Here is a 15776-nt window from a genome sequence, read left to right as displayed (position 1 = left end):
GTTTTTATTATTATTATTATGTACTGGGACTGTGTTTGAGGATCTTCACTCTCTGTGTTATCCGGGTAATGTGTTTTGGGTGAGTGTGTTGGGAACTTTTCTGAATGTCTGACATCAGGATTATTTGATGGGACAGTACATAGGGAGCTTCACTCTGTCTCTGACCCGGCGAGTCGGTTTGATTGGTCGATTCGGAGGGATCTTCTCTTTACAACTGATCCCAGAAATATGTGACGGGTCGGTGTGAAGGGTTCCCCATTCTGTGTCTGACTACCGGCGAATGCAATGGCCGGTGCGGAGAGAGATTCACCGTTCCTTGTTCATATTTTCCAGAGCAGGCGATGTGGCGAAGCAACATTTTTCAAACTCTGATTGAAAGAGTCTGGGAATAAAATCAAAAGAGGAAGAGTTACGAGTCAGATACACAGAAGATATATTCACAACAGACTGAATCTCCCTCCACACTTTCCCATCACAAACTCCCGCTGTCAGACACAGAGTGAATCTCCCTCCACACCAACTCATCACGCACGCCCGTGGTCAGACACAGAGTGAAGCTCCCTCCACTCCGTCCCAACACACACGCCCGTGGTCAGACACAGAGTGAAGCTCCCTCCACTCCGTCCCAACACACACGCCCGTGGTCAGACACAGAGTGAAGCTCCCTCCACTCCGTCCCAACACACACGCCCGTGGTCAGACACAGAGTGAAGCTCCATCCACTCCGTCCCAACACACACGCCCGTGGTCAGACACAGAGTGAAGCTCCCTCCACTCCGTCCCAACACACACGCCCGTGGTCAGACACAGAGTGAATCTCCCTCCACTCCGTCCCAACACACACGCCGGTGGTCAGACACAGAGTGAAGCTCCCTCCACTCCGTCCCAACACACACGCCCGTGGTCAGACACAGACTGAATCTCCCTCCACTCCGTCCCAACACACACGCCCGTGGTCAGACACAGAGTGAAGCTCCCTCCGCACCGTCCCATCACACACTCCCGGGGTCAGACACAGAGTGAATCTCCCTCCACACCGTCCCATCACACACTCCCGGGGTCAGACACAGAGTGAATCTCCCTCCACTCCGTCCCAACACACACGCCCGTGGTCAGACACAGACTGAATCTCCCTCCACACCGTTAGTGCTAGTTTTGCCACTTCTACCGGATATCGCTCGCTCGGTACTGAGCATCACTACGTCTCTGTATGTACAAGCCGGTCGTGTGGTTTCACACCAGTTCCGCCTAGTGCAGCAAACTCACCAGCCAATCACAGCCCTTCCTCTCCTCCTCCTCCCTCCTCAGTTCCACGTCGAGTCACAAGCCGATATTATCTCTGAGACAGGCACGCAATTAGAGGCTACAGAAAGACTGAAGTGATGGTGAGTGGTGAAAAGGGGAGAGAAGGAGTAAGTAGGGAGATTCTTTCAGTTTCTGGATCCGTTGTTGTGTTATGGAACTGTGGGGAGAGAGCTTCACTCTGTGTCTGAGCACAGGTTGTGAGCCGGGACGGTGTGGAGGGCGCTTCCATCTGTCTCTGACGCTGGGTATGTGTCATGGGACTGTGAGAGGGCGAATCACTCTGTGTCTGACCACGGGAGTGTGTGATGGGCTGGTGTGGAGGGAGATTCACTCTGTGTCTGAGGCCGGGAGTGTGTGATGGGACAGTGCAGTGGGGGACTCACTCTGTGTATGATTCTGAGTACTGCGAGATGGGATGGTCTGCAGGGAGCTGTACTTGTGTCTGACCCCGGGCGCGGTTGGTCGGACGGTGCCGAGGCCTCTCTGTCTCTCTCACCACTCTCTCTCTCTCTCTCTCTCTCACACACACACACACACACACACACACACTCTCTCTCTCTCTCTCTCACACACTTTCTCACACACACAGCCGATCTCCCGCGCCACCACCCTCTTAGCTATTACCCCCATACCCATTTAATTTCACCTCCCCCCTTACTTACTGTGGAGGATGTAACTAACCCGGCTGTCCAGTGGGCGGCCCCTTTCCTGTGATCGAGACTGACGGCCCGGCCACATTTCAGCCCGGTGAATTTTCACTGTGAGCGGGAGGGTGGGAAGGGAGAAAGTAGGGTAGAGAGGGTGGGGAGACACACGAGAAGGCGTCATGAGGAGAGCAGTGAGATAGAAAGGCATAGGAGGGAGAGGTGTAAGCGGAAAAAAGGAGGGGGCTGGGGAGAGGAGCGAAATTGAAGCGGGTTAGAGACATTCCTGGGAGAGAAATCGGGAGATACTGAGCGGAGAGTGAGGGACGCAGAGAGAGAAAATGACAGACAGCAGGTCATGGAGGGTTTTTGAGAGAGCTCCTGGGCTCCGTCTGTTTGGCTGACGTACCTGCTATTTTTATTTTCTGCTGTCTGTATGATCGCCCAGTCAGTGTAACCGCACGCTTTCAAGACTTCTTTGAAATAATGAAAACCCCCCGCTAATGTTCCAATGGGTGTGGTGTGTGAAACTTCAGATACCGATCAGCGTGCGTTGGTTCAAACTTCAATATGTAAACGTCCGCTGTTTTTGCTAAATACTACACGGTCTAAAAATAGCAAACTATTGCTCTGACGTCTTCTCGGAGGGAAGGGGCTGGCTTACTTCGGTGGGTGTTGCGGGTTTGTCCCGGGGCCGTGGTTTCTGGAGCACAGAGGGTCTGAAGCCCCGGCGATAAGCAGAGCAATGGGAGCGCTGACGCTCAAACCAGGAATCACCGGGAGGTTGGGGTTGTGGGGGGTGGTGTTCGGTACCAATCTCTCGGACAATGAAGTCTCTGCGTCTGTGACAACATATCCGTCGGCCTTTCTTTCCTTGTTCACTCGTCATCCCTCAATCTTCCCCTTTTTCCATTGCTTTCTCTCTCCCTTCTTCTCTTCCTATGCCATTCCAACTTCTATATTCCTTCTCCCTCAATCGACCCTTCCCTGCATCCCTCCTCTCTCTCTGTAGCGCTTTCTCTTCTCCCTTTCTTCCTTCGACCCCTCCCTGCCCGTTTTTTTTTTAATTCTCACTCTCTGTTTCTCCTGCTCGCCCTCTGTTTTCTCAATCTATCCTCTAATTTCTCTCCAAGACTCCACCCCTCCCTATTTTAGCCCCTCTCTCTCCCTGTTCCTTCCCACTTCTCGCCCTCCATTACTTTCATTCCGCTCCCCCTTTCTGACTCCTGTAACCCACGTCTCTCTTTCCGCCAAGCCCTAGCCTTTCCCTCACTCTCGCCTCCCTCTGAATCTCCACACTCTTCCTATTCTTTACTCCGCCACTCTCATCGCTCCAGAATAACCCCCTCTCTCAACCTTAATCTCCCTCTTCCCCAGCACTTCCTCCCCTGCTCTCGGCTCCTCTTTTTATCATTTGCTCATCTGGTGTTTGTTCGGGCGGTCTGACTCCGCTGTCAACACGGGCTGCCTCTGACGACAGTTGCTTCCCCTCGCTGCGCTCAGAGACGCAGAGAATCCGAGACAGGATTAACGACAGCGAGATCTAAATGAATATGCAGCTTGTAAAACTGGACGCATGGTTTCCATCGAGAAGAGAGAGGGGCGGAGACGGAGGAAAGGAATTTCAATCTCTTTCTGTCCCCAGGAATGGGTACTGGGACAGGGTGGAGTGAGCTTCACTCTGTCTCAGGAAAGGACGGTGTGATAGGACGGTGTGGACGGAACAGAACTCTGTGTCTGACCCTGGGCATGTGTGATGGCACCATGCAGAGGGAACTTCGCCCTGAGTCTGAACACAAGACTGTGTGATGGGACGGTGTGGAGGGAGCTTCGTTATGTGTCTGACCCTGGAAGTTTGTGATGGGAGGGTGTGGAGGGAGCTTCACTCTGTGTCTGACCCCAGGAGAGTGTGATGAGATGGTGTCGAGGGATATTCACTCTGTGTCTGAACCCGTGAGTGCGTGATTGGACGGGCTGCAGGGAGCTTCACTCTGTGTCTGACCACCGGACTGTTGTTCGCACGGTGCAGGGGCTCTCTCTCTCTTCCTCTCGCTCTCTCTCACGCACACACAGACACACACACACACACACACACACACACACACACACACACACACACACACCCATAAAGCCGCTGCAGCACATCGCCTCCCGCACCACCGCCCTCTTAGTCACGACGCTCTCCGCGTTTATTTCCGTAGCCCCATTTCCTCTCAGCTCCACCTTACTTACTGTGGAGGATATAACGAATCCGGCTGCCCAGTGGGCGGCTCCTCTCCTGGGAACGGGACAGACGGCCTGGTCACATTTCAGTACGGTGAACGTTTACTGTGAGCGGCAGAGAGTGGGAAGGGATAAAGGAGGGTAGAGCGTGTGGAGAGATAGAAAGAGAATGTTTCGTGAGGAGGGCGGTGAGATTGAAAGGGATCCGGAGAGAGAGCAGAGTGAGGCAGGGAGCTGGAGAAGGGAGTGATATTGAAGCGGGATAGATACACTGATTGAAGTGGCCGTTGTCAGATCTGAGATAGAAAGGATTCGCAGGTTTTTTCCGTTTTTTTTAAAGGGCCAGCCATTTGGGAGCGGAAGAGCTGAAGACAGCCGGTCAGCGAGCGCGTTTTAAAAGAAGTTTCGTCTAGCGAAGCGGCCATCTTCGTATCTTCCATCGTCGGAGTGGACTGAGTCAGAGTTAGACGGCTTTGGCTCAACAGGCTTCGACGAGAACAGGCAGAGGCGAGGGGAGGTTCAGGTAAGTTGTTGTTGTTGTTGTTGTTGTTGTTGTTGCTATTGTTGTTTTTTTTATCTCATTAGATGTCTCTTTTAACTAGTATGTTTGGAGAGAATGTCAGGCAGGATGTTGGAATGCTCCTCCTGCAGGTTGTGGAAAGTCAGGGTGACCTCTGGTGTCCCTGACAACGACACCTGAAAGAATTGCATCCAGCTGCAGTTCCTAAACAAACCGGATTACGGAACTGAAACGGGAGCTGGACGACCTCCGGATCATTCGGGAGAATGAGGTGTTTATAGACAGAAGCTTCAGGAAGGTAGTTACGCCAAAGGAGCAGTGCGCAGGAAATTGGTTACCGTCAGGCTAGGGAGGCGGAAAGGACAGGAAGCGCAGGGTTCCCCTGTGGTCATTTCCCTCAACAACAAGTACAGACGTTTGTATACCGATTTGTTGACTTACCTGGGACAAGCTGCGACAGCCGGATCTCTGGCATTGAGTCTGGTTCTGCAGTGCAGAAGGGAGGGTGGAAGAAGAGGAGAGCGGTAGTGATAGGGGACTCGATAGTTAGAGGTACAGACAGGAGATTCTGTGGCCGTGGCAGGGACTCCGGGATGGTTTGATGCCTCTTGGAAGCCATGTTCAGGAATGTCTCTGACGCCTGCATAGCATTCTGAAATGGCAGGGTGATCAGCCAGATATTATGGTGCCAATGACGTAGGAGGAAACAGCGAAGAGGTCCTGAAGAGTGAGTATCGAGAGCTTGGTAGGAAGTTAAACAGCAAGATCTCGAGGGTGATAATCTCGGATCTGGGAATATATATCCAAAAATCCCTAAAATTTGTGGGACAGGTAGATAGGGTAGTAAAGATACCTAATGGTGCATTGCCCTTTGTAAATCAAAGTACTGAGCACAGGAGTTGGACTGTTATGGTGAGGTTGTATAAGACATTGGTGAGGCCGCATTTGGAGTATAGTGTGCAGTTTTGATCACCTAATTACAGGAAGGTCATTAATAAGGTTGAACGAGTGCAGAGAAGGTTTACGAAGATGCTGCCGGGACTTGAGAAACTCAGTTTCAGAGAAAGGTTGAATAGGCTGGGACATTATTCTCTGTGCGTAGAAAAAGGGGAGATTTGATAGAGGAATCTAACATTATGATGGGTATAGATAGAGTGACTGCAAGCAGGCTTTTATCACTGAGGCTAGGGGAGAAAAAAAACAGACGATATGTGTTGTGGGATGGGGGAAGAGTTTAAAGGGAACATTGCGGGGAGGGGCTTCTTCACACAGAGGAGGTGGGAGTGTGGAATGAGCTGCCAGATGAAGTGGTAAATGCGGTTACACTTTTAACTTTGAAGATAAACTTGGGATGGTACATGGATGAGAGGCGTATGGAGGGATATGGTCCAGATGCAGATCAGTGGGACCAGGCATAAAAATGGTCCGGCAGAGCCAAGAAGGGCCAAAGGGCCTGTTTCTGTGCTCTAATGTTCTATGGATCTATTGTTCGATGGAAGGAGCTTCACACTGTGCCTGACCCCGGGAGTGTGTGATGTGACGGTGCGGAGGGAGCTTCACTCTGTTTCTGACCCCGGGAGTGTGTGATGTGACGGTGCGGAGGGAGATTCACTCTGTTTCTGACCCCGGGAGTGTGTGATGTGACGGTGCGGAGAGAGATTCACACTGTGCCTGACCCCGGGAGTGTGTGATGGGACGGTGCGGGGGGAGATTCACTCTGTTTCTGACCCCGGGAGTGTGTGATGTGACGGTGCGGAGGGAGATTCACTCTGTTTCTGACCCCGACAGTGTGTGATGTGACGGTGCGGGGGGAGATTCACTCTGTGTCTGGACCCGGGAGTGCCTGACGGAGCGGCGTGGAGGGAGCTTCTCTCTGTGTGTCTTTGTGAGTGTGTGATGGGAAAGTGCGGAGGGAGTTTCACTCTGCCCGGAATTGTGTGATGGGACGGTGTGCCGTGAACTTCACTCTGTCTCTGTTCCCGGGAGTTCGTGATGGGACAGTGTGGAGGGAGCTTCACTCTGTGCTTGACCTCGGCAGTGTGTGATGGAATGGCGTGGAGGGAAATTCTCTCTCTGTCTAACTAGGTGAAGTGAGTGTGTGATGCACCAAGTTTACAGCAGAGGAAGCCGCGAAGAACAGATTGCCCTTCATAGACTTTTGAATGTTTAACGAACAAAATGGCTATGTGGACATTGAAGTTTACAGGAAACCAACGCACGCTGATCGGTATCTACGGCTTGACTCTCATTTCCCTTGGAGGGAGCTTCGCTCTGTGTCTGACCCGGGGAGTGTGTGATGGGACGGTGTGGAGAGAGATTCACTCCGTGTCTCACCCCCGGAGTGTGTGATGGGACGGTGTGGAGAGAGATTCACTATGTCTGACTCCGGGAGAGTGTTTGACTGTTCATTCTGCCGATGCCGAGGTACCTCTCTCTCTCTCTCTCTCTCTCTCTCTCTCTCTCTCTCTCTCTCTCTCTCTCTGTCTCCCTCTCTCTCATTCACACATACACACACGCACACACACACAGCTGCTCCAGCACGTCGCCACGCACACTACCAGCCCCTTCGCCAAATACTCCACACACCCCTCATTTCCAACATCCCGCTTCTTTTTCCCTCTCTGTGTGCGCGGACGTGAAAGGGCAGAGTGAATGTTGTGTTCAGTGGGTGTTGGGGACAGAAAGAGAAGGCTTAGTGAGGAGGGAAGTGAGATTGAAAGGTACACGGCCAGAGGGGTAGAGAGAGGGAGGGAGAGCGAGAGAGTGTGAAACTCAAGCGGAATAGGTACATTCATGGGGATAGATGGGGAGGCAGTGACTTTTGCAGAGAGCGAAAGGGATAGACAGAAGGTCATGGAGGGTGTTTGAAATAGCTCCTGAAATCCCTCTTTTAGGCTGACGTCCCTGTTATTGTTTTGCTGTCTTGATGAAGAACCAGTCAGAGTAGCCGCACGCTTTCAAGACTTCTCTCAAATACTGATAACGCCCAAGTTATATTCTAATTGGAAATGAGAGTCAAACAGTAGGTACAGATCAGCGTGCGAATGGTTTCCTGTAAACTTCAATGTCCACATACCCGTTCTTTTTTTTTTTTGTTAAACACTGCACAGTCTAAAAATGGCAATCTGTTTTCCGCGACCTTTCCGGTGTAAATTTGGTGCAGATTGGAGAGAGAGAGAGAGAGAGAGAGAGAGAGAGGAGAGAAGAGAGAGAGAGAGAGAGAGAGAGAGAGAGAGAGACTGTGAGGAGTTATTTCACTCGGGGGTGGGGGTTCGCTTGCTTGGTTGGGTGTTGGGTGTTTGTACCTGGGGATACAATTCTCCCGGATAATAGGTGTTCTGCATGAGTGACATATACATCTCCGTCATTTGCTCCTTCTTCGCTCATTGCAATTCTCTCTAATCATCTTCTTGCACTCCCTTCTCCCGCCCTTCTCATTCTATCTCCCTCCATCGTCCCTCCCCTGCATCCCACCTCCCTCTCTGTGGCACTCTCTCTCCTCCCTCCCATGTTCTTCGCCCCCCTCCATGTCCTTTTCTCTCTCGCTTTCTCCCTTCTTTACCCGTCAGCTCACCCTCACATTATTCCCTCTGTCCGCTAATTTCTCTTCAAATATCCCGGGCTTTTTCCCCCCCTCTCTTTAAACATTCTCTCCCACATACGACCCTCCCCCTCTTTCTTTTCCCTCCACTTTTATAGTCCCCTGTCACCCAGTTCATTCTCTCGAACTCCCCCAAATCTCTCTCATCCTCCTCTCCCCCTCTTTCTCCCTTCTCTCACAACTCCTCCCCCCGCCACTGACAACTCTCGAGAACACCCGCTCTCACACCTTCAACCTTCGTCCTGCCCGGCACATCCGGTCCCTGCTCCTGGCCTCTCTCTTTATTATCCCTTCATCTGGTGTTTGCTGGTGTCGGTCTGACCCCCTGTAAAAACGGGCTTCCTCTGACAACGGTCGCTTACCCTATCAGAGCTGAGAACTCAGAAAATTCTCGACGGGATGGACGACAGGGAGACATACATGAATGTGAAGATCACAAACACGGACTCACGGTCTCCATCCCGAGGTGAGTGGGGCAGAAGGAGGGATGGAGGGAGTTTCACTGTGTGTCTGAGCTCAGGTGTGTGTGATGGGACTGTGTGGAGGGAGGGTCTGTCTGTCTCTGACCCCGGGAGTGTAAGATGGGACTGTGTGGACGGAGTTTTACTCTGTGTCTGACCCCGGGAGTGTGTGACGTGACTGCGTGGAGGGAGATTTACTCCCTGTCCGAGCCCGGGTGTGTGTGTGATGGGACGGTGTGGAAGGGGCTCCACTCCGAGTCTGACCCCGGGAGTGTGTGATGAGACGGTGTTGAGGGAGCCTCACTCTGTGTCTGACCCCGGGAGTGTGTGATGGGCCAGTGTGGAGGGAGATCCACACTGTGTCTCACCCGGGAGTGTGTGCTGGGTCGGTGGGAAGGTAGATTCACTCTGTGTCTCACCCCGGGAGCGTGTGATGAGACGGGGTGGAGAGAGATTCACTCTGTGTCTGACCGCGGAAGTGTGTGATGGAATGGTGTGGAGGGAGATTCATTCTGAGTTTCATCACGGGAATGTGCGATGGGACGGTGTGGAGTGAGCTCCATTATGTGTCTGACCCCGGGAATGTGTGACAGGACGGTGTGGAGGGAGTTTCACTCTGTGTGTGATCCCGACAGTTAGCGATGGGACGGTGTGGATAGAGATTCTCTGCGTGTCTGATCTCGGGAGTGTTTGATGGGACGGTGTGGAGGGAGATTCACTCTGTGTCGGATCCCGGGTTTGGAGATGGGAAGGTATGGAGGGAGATTCACTCTGTGTCTGACCCCGGGAGTGTGTGATGGGCCGGTGTGGAGGGATATTCTTTCTGTGTTTGACCCCCGGGGCCACTCTGTGTCTCACCCGGGAGCGTGGGCTGGGATGGTGTGGAGGGAACTTCACTCTGTGTCTGACCTCGGCAGTGTGTGATTGGACGTTGTGGAGGAAGCTTCACTCTGTGTCTGAACGCGGGAGTGTGTGATGGGACGGTGTTGAGGGAGATTCACTCTGTGTCTGACCCCGGGAGTGTGTGATGGGACGGTGTTGAGGGAGATTCACTCTATGTCTGATCCCGGGAGTGTGTGATGGGACCTTGTGGAGGAAGCTTCACTCTGTGTCTGATCCCGGGAATTTGTGATGGAACAGTGTGGAGGGAGATTCACTCTGTGTATGATCGAGAGTACTGTGAGATGGGACGGTCTGCATTTAGCTGTGCTTGCGTCTGAACCCGGGCGTGGTTGGTCGGATGGTGCCGAGGGCCGAGGGCTCTCTCTCTCTCTCTCTCTTTCACTCTCTCTCTCTCTCTCTCTCTCTCTCTCTCTCTCTCTCTCTCTCTCTCTCTCTCTTTCTCTCTCTCTCTCTCTCTTTCTTTCTTTCACACACACACACACAGCCGATCCAGCACATAACCTCCCGCACCACCACCCTCTTAGCTATTATCCTCACACCCATTTCCTTTCACCTCCCCCCTTACTTACTGTGGAAGATGTAAGTAATCTGGCTGTAGAGTGCGCGGCGCCTTTCCTGTGAACGGGACTGACGGCCTGGTCACATTTCAGTCCGGTGAACGGTCAGTGTGAGCGGGAGGGTGGGAAGGGAGAAAGTAGGGTAGAGAGGGGTGGGGAGACAAAAGAGAAGGCGTCATGAGGAGGGCAGTGAGATAGAAAGGCATAGCAGGGAGAGGGGTACGAGGGAAAAGGAGGGGGCTGTCGAGAGGAGCGAAATTGAAGCGGGGTTAGAGACATTCATGGGAGAGAAATCGGGAGATAGTGAGCGGAGAGTGAGGGAAGCAGAGAGAGAAAATGAAAGACAGCAGGTAATGGAGGGTTTTTGAGAGCTCCTGGGCTCCGTCTGTTTGGCTGACGTCCCTGCTATTTTTATTTTCTGTTGTCTGTATGGCCGGTCAGTCAGTGTAACCGCACGCTTTCAAGACTTCTTTGAACTAATGAAAACCCCCCGCTAAAGTTCCAATGGGTGCAGTGTGGAAACTTCAGATACTGATCAGCGTGCGTTGGTTCAAACTTCAATATGTAAACGTCCGCTTTTTTGGCTAAATACTACACGGTCTAAAAATGGCAAACTATTGCTCTGACGTCTTCTCGGATGGAAGGAGCTGGCTTACTTCGGTGGGTGTTGCTGGTTTGTCCCCGGGCCGTGGTTTCTGGAGCACAGAGGGTCTGAAGCCCCGGCGATAAGCAGAGCAATGGGAGCGCTGACGCTCAAACCAGGAACCAGCTGGAGGTTGGGGTTGTGGGGGGTGGTGTTCGGTACAAATGTCTCGGACAATAAAGTCTCTGCATCTCTGACAACATATCCGTCCGCCTTTCAATCCTTGTTCACTCGTCATCCCTCAATCTTTCCCTTCTTCCATTGCTTTCTCTCTCCCTTCTTCTCGTCCAATGTCATTCCAACTTCTATATTCCTTCTCCCTCAATCGACCCTTCCCTGCATCCCTCCTCCCTCTCTGTGGTGCTTTCTATTCTGCCTTTCTTCCTTCGCCCCCTCTCTGTCCGTTTTATTTATTCTTATCTCTGTTTCTCCTGCTCGCCTTCCATTTTCTCACTCTATCCCCTAATTTTTCTCCAAGACTCCACCGTCCCTATTTTAACCCCTCTCTCTCCCCCTTCCCTCCCACTTCTCGCCCTCCATTCCTTCATTCCGCTCCCCCTTTCTGACTCCTGTGTCCCAGGTCTCTCTTTCCGCCAAGCCCTAACCTTTCCCTCACTCTCCCCTCACTCGAAATCTCTACACTCTCCGTATTCTTCACCCCGCCACTCTCATCTCTCCAGACCACCCCCTCTCTCACCCTCAATCTCTCTCTTCCCCCCCTCACAGCTGCTGTCTTTATCAGCGGCTCAGGTGCTGTTGGTTTGTGTCGATCAACAAGGGCTTCCTCTGACAACAGTTTCTTCCCCTCCCCCTCACTGAGCTCAGAGACGCAGAGAATCCGAGACAGGATTGACGACAGCGAAACTTACATGAATGTGCAGCTCGTAAAACCGGACTCATCGCCACAATCGAGAAGTGAGAGGGGCAGAGATGGAGGGAGCGACTTCTAATTTCTTTCTGACTTCAGGAATGGGTAATGGGGACAGGGTAGAGGGAGTTTCACTCTGTGTCTGACAGCGGGAATGTGTAACGGGACAATGTGGAGTGAGCTTCACTCTGTCTCAACAAAGGGCAGTGTGATGGGACGTTGTGGACGGAACTGGACTCTGTGTCTGACCCTGGGCGTGTGTGATGGCACCATGCAGAGGGAGCTTCACCCTGTGTCTGAACACAGGACTGTGTCATGGGACGGCGTGGAGGGAGTTTCACTCTGTGTCTGAACCCGGGACTGTGCGATGGGACGGCGTGGAGGAAGATTCACTCTGTGTCTGACCCCGGGGGGAGTTGTTCGGACGGTGCAAGGGCTCAAGGGCTCTCTCTCTCTCTCTCTCTCTCTCTCTCTCTCTCTCTCTCTCTCTCTCTCTCTCTCTCCCTCTCTCTCTCTCGACCACACACACACACAAGGCCGCCGCAGCACTTCGCCTCCCGCACCACCACCCCCTTAGCCACTACGCTCGCCGGCCCCACCTTTATTTCAAAAGTCCCTATTTCCTTTCACTTCCCCATTACTTAATGAAGAAGATGTACCGAAGTGGGCGGCTCCTTTCCTGGAAACAGAACAGACGGCCCGGTCATATTTCAATCAGGTGACCGTTTACTGTGAGCGGGAGAGAGTGGGAAGGGATAAAGGAGGGTAGAGCGTGTGGAGAGATAGAAAGAGGATGCTTCTTCAGTAAGGCATTGAGATTTAAAGGGCACCGGAGAGAGGGCAGAGAGCGGGGGGAGCTAGAGAGAGGAGCGAAATTGAAGCGGGATACGTACATTCATCGAAGTGGCCGTTGTCAGATCTGAGATAGAAAGGATTCGCAAACTTTTCCGTTTTTTTTTTTAAAGGGCCAACCAATTGGGAGCGGAGGAGCTGAAGACAGCCGGTCGGCTAGCAAGCTTTAAAAGAATATTCTTCTAGCGAAGCGGCCATCTTCGTAGCTGCTATCGTCGGAGTCGACAGCGTCAGAGCTAGACGGTTTTGGCTCAACAGGCTTCGGCGAGAACAGGCAGAGGCGAGGGTAGGTTCCCTAAGTTGTTGTTGTTGTTTTTATTTTTCTCATTAGATTTGTTTTTTTTTAACTAGCAAGTTTAGAGAGAATGTCAGACAGGATGTTGGAATGCTGCTCTTGCAGGATGTGGGAAGTCAGGGAGACCTCTGGTGTCCCTGACAAAGATACCTGCAAGAAGTGCATTTAGCTACAGCTCCTAAAAAAACGCGTTGGGGAACTGGAACGGGAGCTGGGTGACCTCCGGATCATTCGGGAGAATGAAGTGTTTATAGACAGTAGCTTCAGGGAGGTAGTTACGCCAAAGGAGCAGTGCGCAGGAAATTGGGTTAGCGTCAGGTGAGGGAAGGGGAAAGTGCAAGCAGAGTATGGTTCCCCTGCAGCCATTCCTCTCAACAACAAGTAAACCGATTTGGTGACTTACCTGGGACAAGCTGCGATAGCCGGATCTCTGGCACTGAGTCTGGTTCTGCAGTGCAGAAGGGAGGGTGGATGAAGAGGAGAGCGGTAGTGATAGAAACATAGAAACATATAAACTAGGTGCAGAAGTAGGCAATTCGGCCCTTCGAGCTTGCACCGCCATTTATTATGATCATGGCTGATCATCCAACTCAGAATCCCGCCCCAGCCTTCCCTCCATACACCCTGATCCCCGAAGCCACAAGGGCCATAGCTAACTCCCTCTTAAATATAGCCAATGAACTGGCCTCAACTGTTTCCTGTGGCAGAGAATTCCACAGATTCATCATTCTCTGTGTTAAGAAGTTTTTCCTAATCTCGGTTCTAAAAGGCTTCCCCTTTATCGTCAAACTGTGACCCCTCATTCTGTACTTCCCCAACATCGGGAACAATCTTCCTGCATCTAGCTTGTTCAATCCCTTTAGGATTTTATACGTTTCAATCAGATCCCCCCTCAATCTTCTAAATTCCAACGAGTACAAGCCCAGTTCATCCAGTTTTTCTTCATATGAAAGTCCTGCCATCCCAGGAATCAATCTGGTGAACCTTCTTTGTACTCGCTCTATGGCAAGGATGTCCTTCCTCAGATTAGGGGACCAAAACTGCACACAATACTCCAGGTGTGGTCTCACCAAGGCCTTGTACAACTGCAGTAGTACCTCCCTGCTCCTGTACTCGTATCCTCTCGCTATAAATGCCAGCATACCATTCGCCTTTTTCACCGCCTGCTGTACCTGCATGCCCACTTTCAATGACTGGTGTACAATGACACCAGGTCTCGTTGCACCTCCCCTTTTCCTAATCGGCCACCATTCAGATAATAATCTGTTTTCCTATTTTTGCCACCAAAGTGGATAACTTCACATTTATCCACATTAAAATGCATCTGCCATGAATTTGCCCACTCACCCAATCTATCCAAGTCACCCTGCATCCTCTTAGCATCCTCCTCACAGCTAACACTGCCCCCCAGCTTCGTGTCATCCGCAAACTTGGAGATGCTGCACTTAATTCCCTCATCCAAGTCATTAATATATATTGTAAACAACTGGGGTCCCAGCACTGAGCCTTGCGGTACCCCATTAGTCACTGCCTGCCATTCTGAAAAGGTCTCGTTTATTCCCACTTTTTGCTTCCTGTTTGCTAACCAATTCTCTATCCACATCAATACCTTACCGCCAACACCGTGTGCTTTAAGTTTGCACACTAATCTCCTGTGTGGGACCTTGTCAAAAGCCTTTTGAAAATCCCAATATACCACATCCACTGGCTCTCCCCTATCCACTCTACTAGTTACATCCTCAAAAAATTCTATGAGATTCGTCAGACATGATTTTCCTTTCACAAATCCATGCTGACTTTGTCCGATGATTTCACCGCTTTCCAAATGTGCTGTTATCACATCTTTGAAAACTGACTCCAGCAGTTTCCCCAACACCGACGTTACGCTAACCGGTCTATAATTCCCCGGTTTCTCTCTCCCCCCTTTTTAAAAAAGTGGGGTTACATTAGCCACGCTCCAATCCTCAGGAACTGGTCCAGAATCTAAAGAGTTTTGAAAAATTATCACTAATGCATCCACTATTTCTTGGGCTACTTCCTTAAGCACGCTGGGATGCAGACCATCTGGCCCTGGGGATTTATCTGCCTTCAATCCCTTCAATTTACCTAACACCACTTCCATACTAACATGCATTTCGCTCAGTTCCTCCATCTTACTGGACCCTCTGTTCCCTACTATTTCTGGAAGATTATTTATGTCCTCCTTAGTGAAGACAGAACCAAAGTAATTATTCAATTGGTCTGCCATGTCCTTGCTCCCCATTATCAGTTCACCTGTTTCTGTCTGTAGGGGACCTACATTTGTCTTTACCAGTTTTTTTTTTCCTATTTTACATATCTATGAAAGCTTTTACAGTCAGTTTTTATGTTCCCTGCTAGTTTTCTCTCATAATCTTTTTACCCCTTCCTAATTAAGCCCTTTGTCCTCCTCTGCTGAACTCTGAATTTCTCCCAGTCCTCAGGTGAGCCACTTTTTCTGGCTAATTTGTATGCTTCTTCTTTGGAATTGATACTATCCCTAATTTCTCTTGTCAGCCACGGGTGCACTGCCTTCCTTGACTTATTCTTTTGCCAAACTGGGATGAACAATTGTTGTAGTTCATCCATGCAACCTTTAAATGCTTGCCATTGCATATCCACCGTCAATCCTTTAAGTGTCATTTGCCAGTCAATCTTACCTAATTCACGTCTCATACCTTCAAAGTTACTCCTTTTTTAAGTTCAGAACCTTTGTTTCTGAATTAACTATCTCACTCTCCATCTTCATGAAGAATTCCGCCATATTATGGTCACTCTTACCCAAGGGGCCTCTCACGACAAGATTGCTAATTAACCCTTCCTCATTGCTCAAACCCAGTCCAGAATAGCCTGTTCTCTAATTGGTTCCTCGACATGTTGGTTCAA

General features: G+C 51.0%; 1 protein-coding gene across 8 annotated transcripts in view; it reads left to right on the top strand.

Moving 5' to 3' along the window:
* Positions 1 to 1334: 1334 nt before the first annotated feature.
* The window catches only part of LOC140207233 (C-type lectin domain family 7 member A-like), a 47688-nt gene continuing 33246 nt past the window's right edge, over positions 1335 to 15776 (top strand). For 2 of the 8 annotated variants that reach the window (XM_072275668.1, XM_072275661.1), the window contains exons 1-2: positions 4098 to 4695; positions 12691 to 12863. The gene's annotated coding sequence lies outside the window, so the exon portion shown is untranslated. Of the gene's footprint in view, positions 1386 to 4097; positions 4696 to 5251; positions 5420 to 8491; positions 8760 to 11721; positions 11831 to 12295; positions 12444 to 12690; positions 12864 to 15776 lie in introns of those variants that run through there. The other 6 variants (XM_072275662.1, XM_072275663.1, XM_072275667.1 and 3 more) reach the window with 6 other exon arrangements.

Source organism: Mobula birostris, chromosome 13 (assembly GCF_030028105.1).
Source record: "Mobula birostris isolate sMobBir1 chromosome 13, sMobBir1.hap1, whole genome shotgun sequence".
NCBI classification, from domain to species: Eukaryota; Metazoa; Chordata; class Chondrichthyes; order Myliobatiformes; family Myliobatidae; genus Mobula; species Mobula birostris.
Note: the sequence above shows the minus strand (reverse complement) of the source record. Positions and strands in the feature narration are given on the sequence as shown.